General features: G+C 41.2%; 1 pseudogene; it reads left to right on the top strand.

Annotated features, from left to right (window-relative positions):
* The first annotated feature begins 6,298 nt into the window (after nt 1-6,298).
* Nucleotides 6,299-7,090, top strand: LOC130360906 (olfactory receptor 2B2-like; annotated as a pseudogene).
* The last annotated feature ends 611 nt before the right edge of the window (nt 7,091-7,701 follow it).

The following is a 7,701-nucleotide window of genomic DNA, read 5'->3' as shown; positions in this document are numbered from 1 at the left end:
AAGCCCAGTGGTGCCACATACTAGACGGCACAATGTGTGTGTGTCTGTATGTACGGTATGTGTTACACAGGGCAGACAGATGTGACTGCAGGTCATATCTACTACATTATCTGTACTCAGAGAGTTATCACTGTTATCTGTGGTGTTACATAGGACTGCAGGTCACATCTATACATTATCTGTACTCAGAGAGTTATCACTGTTATCTGTGGTGTTACATAGGACTGCAGGTCACATCTATACATTATCTGTACTCAGAGAGATATCACTGTGTTATCTGTGGTGTTACATAGGACTGCAGGTCACATCTATACATTATCTGTACTCAGAGAGTTATCACTGTTATCTGTGGTGTTACATAGGACTGCAGGTCACATCTATACATTATCTGTACTCAGAGAGTTATCACTGTGTTATCTGTGGTGTTACATAGGACTGCAGGTCATATCTACTACATTATCTGTACTCAGAGAGTTATCACTGTTATCTGTGGTGTTACATAGGACTGCAGGTCACATCTATACATTATCTGTACTCAGAGAGTTATCACTGTTATCTGTGGTGTTACATAGGACTGCAGGTCACATCTATACATTATCTGTACTCAGAGAGTTATCACTGTGTTATCTGTGGTGTTACATAGGACTGCAGGTCACATCTATACATTATCTGTACTCAGAGAGTTATCACTGTTATCTGTGGTGTTACATAGGACTGCAGGTCACATCTATACATTATCTGTACTCAGAGAGTTATCACTGTGTTATCTGTGGTGTTACATAGGACTGCAGGTCACATCTACTACATTATCTGTACTCAGAGAGTTATCACTGTGTTATCTGTGGTGTTACATAGGACTGCAGGTCACATCTATACATTATCTGTACTCAGAGAGTTATCACTGTGTTATCTGTGCTGTTACATAGGACTGCAGGTCACATCTATACATTATCTGTACTCAGAGAGTTATCACTGTTATCTGTGGTGTTACATAGGACTGCAGGTCACATCTATACATTATCTGTACTCAGAGAGTTATCACTGTGTTATCTGTGGTGTTACATAGGACTGCAGGTCACATCTATACATTATCTGTACTCAGAGAGTTATCACTGTTATCTGTGGTGTTACATAGGACTGCAGGTCACATCTATACATTATCTGTACTCAGAGAGTTATCACTGTGTTATCTGTGGTGTTACATAGGACTGCAGGTCACATCTACTACATTATCTGTACTCAGAGAGTTATCACTGTGTTATCTGTGGTGTTACATAGGACTGCAGGTCACATCTATACATTATCTGTACTCAGAGAGTTATCACTGTGTTATCTGTGGTGTTACATAGGACTGCAGGTCACATCTACTACATTATCTGTACTCAGAGAGTTATCACTGATATCTGTGGTGTTACATAGGACTGCAGGTCACATCTACTACATTATCTGTACTCAGAGAGTTATCACTGTGTTATCTGTGGTGTTACATAGGACTGCAGGTCATATCTACTACATTATCTGTACTCAGAGAGTTATCACTGTGTTATCTGTGGTGTTACATAGGACTGCAGGTCACATCTACTACATTATCTGTACTCAGAGAGTTATCACTGTTATCTGTGGTGTTACATAGGACTGCAGGTCACATCTATACATTATCTGTACTCAGAGAGTTATCACTGTGTTATCTGTGGTGTTACATAGAACTGCAGGTCACATCTATACATTATCTGTACTCAGAGAGGTTATCACTGTGTTATCTGTGGTGTTACATAGGACTGCAGGTCACATCTATACATTATCTGTACTCAGAGAGTTATCACTGTGTTATCTGTGGTGTTACATAGGACTGCAGATCACATCTATACATTATCTGTACTCAGAGAGTTATCACTGTGTTATCTGTGGTGTTACATAGGACTGCAGGTCACATCTATACATTATCTGTACTCAGAGAGTTATCACTGTGTTATCTGTGGTGTTACATAGGACTGCAGGTCACATCTATACATTATCTGTACTCAGAGAGTTATCACTGTTATCTGTAGTGTTACATAGGACTGCAGGTCATATCTATACATTATCTGTACTCAGAGAGTTATCACTATTATCTGTGGTGTTACATAGGACTGCAGGTCACATCTATACATTATCTGTACTCAGAGAGTTATCACTGTGTTATCTGTGGTGTTACATAGGACTGCAGGGAACATCCAATACATGATATGTGCACCTTATACGTTCTATTATCTGTATGCACTAATGCCTCTGTATACTATTAGTGTTTGGTTCTATACAGTGGGGGGCGTAAGTATTGAACTCTGCTATTAACATGAAATTTTCCCCAACTGTTGGTAACAACCCAAATAATTCATACATATAAAGAAACCAAAGCAAAAAAGATAATCATAAATAAGGTTCTGTGTCATAATATGAAATGACACAGGGGACATATTTCTCTAATCCTTTGTACAGAACCTTTGTTGGTGATGACGGCTTCAGCCTCCAGTATGGAGACACTAGTCACATGTATTGTTCTGGGGGGATTCTGACCATTGTTCCACACAAACAGTCTTTAAATCCTGAAGGTTCCACGGGTCTCTTCTATGAATTTTACTTTCTTTAATACCATTTGAAAGTTTCCTGTGTGTTTGGGATCATTGTCCTCCTGAAATGTCCGCCCTGTATATTCTTCATCATCCTGGTAGATGGCAGCAGATTTTTGTCACAATGTCTCAGTAAATTTGCCCATTCATCCTTCCTTCAATTATGTGAAGTTTGCCAAAACCATTGGCTGAAAATCGCCCCCCACCATAATGTCTCCACCACCAAACTTCACTGTTGGTGTTTTTTAGGGTGATGTGCGGCCATTTCTCCTCTATACATGGTCGTTATTATGGCACCAAACAGTCCATTCTGCTTTCATATGACCGCACTATATTCTCACAGGATTTCACCGTCTTTTCCAAATGTTGTGCAGCAAACTTTACACGAGCTTCACCATGCTTTATCTTCACAATGGATTCTTGTGTGGTAAGTGTGCATACAGGCCATGGTGGTGTGTGGTGAGGGTGCATACAGGCCATGGTGGTGTGTGGTGAGCGTGCATACAGGCCATGGTGGTGTTTGGTGAGCGTGCATGCAGGCCATGATGGTGTGTTGAGCGTGCATACAGGCCATGGCGCTGCATGGTGAGCGTGCATACAGGAGATGGCGGTGTGTGGTGAGTGTGCATACAGGCCATGGTGGTGTGTGGTGAGCGTGCATACAATCCATGGTGGTGTGTGGTGAGCGTGCATACAGGCCATGGCGGTGTGTGGTGAGCGTGCATACAGGCCATGGCGGTGTGTGGTGAGCGTTGCTTACAGGCCATGGCGGTGTGTGGTGAGCATGCATACAGGCCATGGCGGTGTGTGATGAGAGAGCATACAGGCCATGGTGGAGTCTTGTGTGGTGAGCGTGCACACAGGCCATGGCGGTGTGTGGTGAGCGTGCATACAGGCCAAGGCGGCAGAGTGTGTCACTTACTCTTTTCTTGGAGACAACAGTACCTGCTAATTCCAGGTCTTTTGAAGCCTCCACACATGTCCTCGGCTCTTCACCAACTCTTCTGATTATTCTTCTCACCTGGTGGAGACAGATTCATGGTGAAATGGTCGTCTTTCCACTTCCGTATATGGCCCCAACAGAGCTCACTGGAATATTCAGAAGCTTAGAAATGCATTTGTAACCAACGCCATTGTTATGTTATGTTAGGTGGCTAAGGTCTGGAGACGGCTCTTTGCTTTTCCCCATCATGAGTTGTGTCTTGTGTGACTCCTCGCCAATGAGACCTTTTTGTAGCCATCAGTTGGGACTGGACCGTCTGATATTTCCTCTGATGTCATGACCACAGTGCTCTCTGCTGACCTCTGCTGTCCATTTTAGGAACTGTCCAGAGCAGGAAAAAATCCCCATAGAAAACATATGCTGCTCTGGACAGTTCCTAAAATGGACAGCAGAGGTCAGCAGAGAGCACTGTGGTCGTGACATCAGAGGAAATGCATTTCTTTTTTGGATTTCTCTTTAGTATACAGCCTCTAAAAAGTACTGGAAGGATTAAGAATTTTTAATAGAAGTGATTTATAAATCTGTTTAACTTTCTGGCACCAGTTGATTAAAAAAAAAAAAGAAGTTTTCCACACGAGTACCCCTTTAATTTGCACTGACAAGGGGCTGGATTGCTTTTTTATTACTGATAGATTTCAGCTGTTGTTTTGGCTTTCCAGGCCATTTTTCACCTCCCTTTCTCCATGTGTCCAATACTTTTTTCCCTTCATCGTTTCATATTATCACACAGAACATAATTTCTGAATTTATTAGTTTTGGTCTCTTTGTATGTAGGGATTATTTGGGTTTTTACCAACATCTGGTGAAAAATTCATGTAAATAGCAACTTTGTAAATATATTTAGTAAGAAAAACTGTGAAGTGTTCAATACTTATTTAACCCAATGAATATATATATAATGTATATCACTGCTGAAGATCTGTGCGCAATATACAACTTCATCCATTTATGAAATGTGATTTCTTCTTCAGGTAAGTGATGACAATCTTGAAAATATTCTGAATTGTTTAGACTTTGTGAGGATAAGATGACGGCCGGGTAGTCCTACTCAGCCAAATAATAGCACGGGAAACAAAAGAAGCAAAAGTCTCACAGCTCCTCCTCGGAACATTTGGTGGACAGGAAGGCAGGTCTGCAGAGGAAGGCTAAATGCCGAAACTGGTCCTGTGATTTGGATATACAATAAACCTTTTTGCTTGCATCGGTGAGTGCTGGGACCTCTTTTTTATATAGGAAGGCAGGTCTGGCGTGGGACGCTCAGAGGCGACTGCCAGCGGTTTCGCGCAGAGTGCTGCACTTCTTCCGGCCTCAAGGCCGGCAGAAGTGCATCACTCTGCGTGAAACCGCAGCGCAAGAAACAAAAGTAGCAAAAGTCTCTCAGCTCCTCCTCCGAACATCTGGTGGACAGGAAGGCATGTCAGGCGTGGGGCGCTCAGAGGCGACTGCCTGCGGTTTCGCGCAGAGTGAATATATGGCATCAGAATAAATCCCTGGATCAACCTTCTGTCCCTATAAATCTATGATCCATAACCTGTTTACTTTAGTTTTCTTCCGTTATCTTGTAGCTGTTCATCCTCCTATCCTCTCGCCATTGAACTTGTCCTCACATACATTTCTTGTTCTACTGATCCAGGTATTTTGTAAAATCTTTCCAGTTTAAGACAAAATTTTCATCTGGTCATCGGTCGCTCTTCAAGAAGAATCACAATTTCCGTTTCTTTGTTCTTCCTCCTTCCGTACAGTGCACAGAATTTACAAGCTCGTGTCCACCACAATTGCTCCATGTTATTGATATAGCATTCAGAAAGAGGAAATTATTCTAAATATTATGTTTGAAGACCTTTCGTAGATTCTCCGTCCTGGTTCTTACTAAAAGGTAATCTGCGTTTTTGATGGCTATTTTTTTTCTTATTGTTATTTACCAAAAATAAAACCTTTTAGTCCTGCGACTAACTTGACCTTCATGAAAAGAGGTGTGGATTGTAAAAGAATCTTCAAGCTCCGTCTTCCTGCCTCTCGTGGAGACATCAACTTTCCTGGCTAGATCTTCAGCCCCCAATAATAGATAATACCATCAGGCTTGATCTTCCAGACTCTCGTGGAGGCAAATCTGAAGTTGTTGGCTAGGGAAGTGGTAATAAATACAGAAGATAAGATCATAGTATAAAAAACACCAGGAAGGCTTTGAAGCGAAAGAGATACACAGGGATACCAAAGAGGGTCCAAGACACAGCCAAAAGACAGAACCAAGATCAACCACAGAGAGTTCAGACACAACGGGATCAGATGTAAATCTAAGGGAGCTAAACCGGGGTTCAGGTGAGGTCTCGAAGGACAGGGGGGATTCAGATAGACTCTCTGTGGTGAGATCATTTTTCCATAGCAGCTCAATACAACTAGGAATGAAGACAGTGGAGACACCGGTGGATGTGATTAATCTGAAGAGTATTGGGTCATTCTTGTTTTAGACTGACATACCTTGAAACACAAGACAAACAGATGTTTAGTACATTTTTTAGGACCATTTGATTTATAGATAACAGCGTTTACGACAATGGACCTCCCCGGTAACAGGACACTTGCCACTGAGGTCGTCCTCCTCGGATTTTCCAGAAACGTTAAGATAAACTTAGTACTTTTTTTTTTATTTTTGGTAATTTATATAGTAACTTTATTTGGCAATGGCTTCATGGTGTTTGCCATCATCTTCAGCCCCCACTTACACACCCCCATGTACTTTTTCCTCTGCAATTTGGCTTTTGTAGACTTTTTTTATTCTTCATCCACTGTTCTGAAACTACTGGGGGACCTCTTGTCTTCGAATGGAAAAACATCTATCCTCGTTTGTGGCATTCAGGTCTATATTGGGCTTTTTCTGGGAGGAACCGAATGCATTCTGCTAGTCCTCATGGCCTATGACCGATATGTGGCCATTTGTAAACCCCTCCACTACTCTGTTCTCATGAGGTGGAGGGTTTGCTATCGGCTCACTGCCTTGGTTTGGGTATAAAGTTTTATGACATCTGTTCTTCCATCGCTACTAATGCCAATGAGGGTCTGCAACCCAAACCAAATGAATCACTTTGTGTGCGAGGTCCTTGTTGTAGTGAAACTGTCATGTGACAATACGGAGAAGAATGAGCTTGCAATCCTTTTTATTAGTTTTATCTCCCTTCTCTTCCCCTTTATGTTTATATTACTATCGTATGGTTGTATTTTAGCCTCCGTGTTGAAGATCCGCGCTGCCGGGAGGTCTAAGGCCTTCTCCACGTGTAGCTCCCACGTCATAGTGGTTGTCATGTTCTATGGCACAGCATTGACTATGTATTGTGGACCTTCATCGAAATACTCAGCCAACTTTGGAAAATATATTTCAGTTTTTTACACTATTATTATTCCCATGTTGAATCCTCTTATTTACAGTCTGAAAAACAAAGAGGTCACTAAACTTTTCTTAACAAAAAATATTTTGTTTTGCTAACTGACAAATTAATGGGTTTCATTGTTTGTTGGCCTTAATGGGGTACTCTGGTGGAAAACAATAAACAATAAAAAAAAATCAACTCCTGACATGGACAGAGGTGTCACCAGAGAGCACTGTGGTCAGACTGGAAATAACTACACAACTTCCTGTGAAGTATATAGCAGCTGATACGTAATGGAAGGATTAAGATTTTTAAATAGAAGTAATTTACAAATATGTTTAACTTTCTGGCACCAGTTGATAAAAAAAAAAAATTCCACCAGAGTGCCCCTTTAAACCTTTAAGGACCCAGCCATTTTACACCTTAGGACCCGGCCATTTTTCGCACATCTGACCACACTGATTGTTTTTTCGTGACATATTCCACTTTAACATAGTGGTAAATTTTTGTGGTAACTTGCACCATTTCTTGGTGAAAAATCCCAAAATTTTATGAAAAATGTGAACATTTTGCATTTTTCTAACTTTGAAGGTCTCTGCTTGTAAGGAAAATGGATATTCCCAAAAAAAATTTTTATTCACATATACAATATGTCTACTTTATGTTTGCATCATAAAATTGATGAGTTTTTACTTTTGGAAGACACCAGAGGGCTTCAAAGTTCAGC

The sequence above is a fragment of the Hyla sarda genome, chromosome 3 (genome assembly GCF_029499605.1).
Source record: "Hyla sarda isolate aHylSar1 chromosome 3, aHylSar1.hap1, whole genome shotgun sequence".
Classification (NCBI taxonomy): Eukaryota; Metazoa; Chordata; class Amphibia; order Anura; family Hylidae; genus Hyla; species Hyla sarda.
This window is presented reverse-complemented; position numbering and strand designations above follow the sequence as displayed.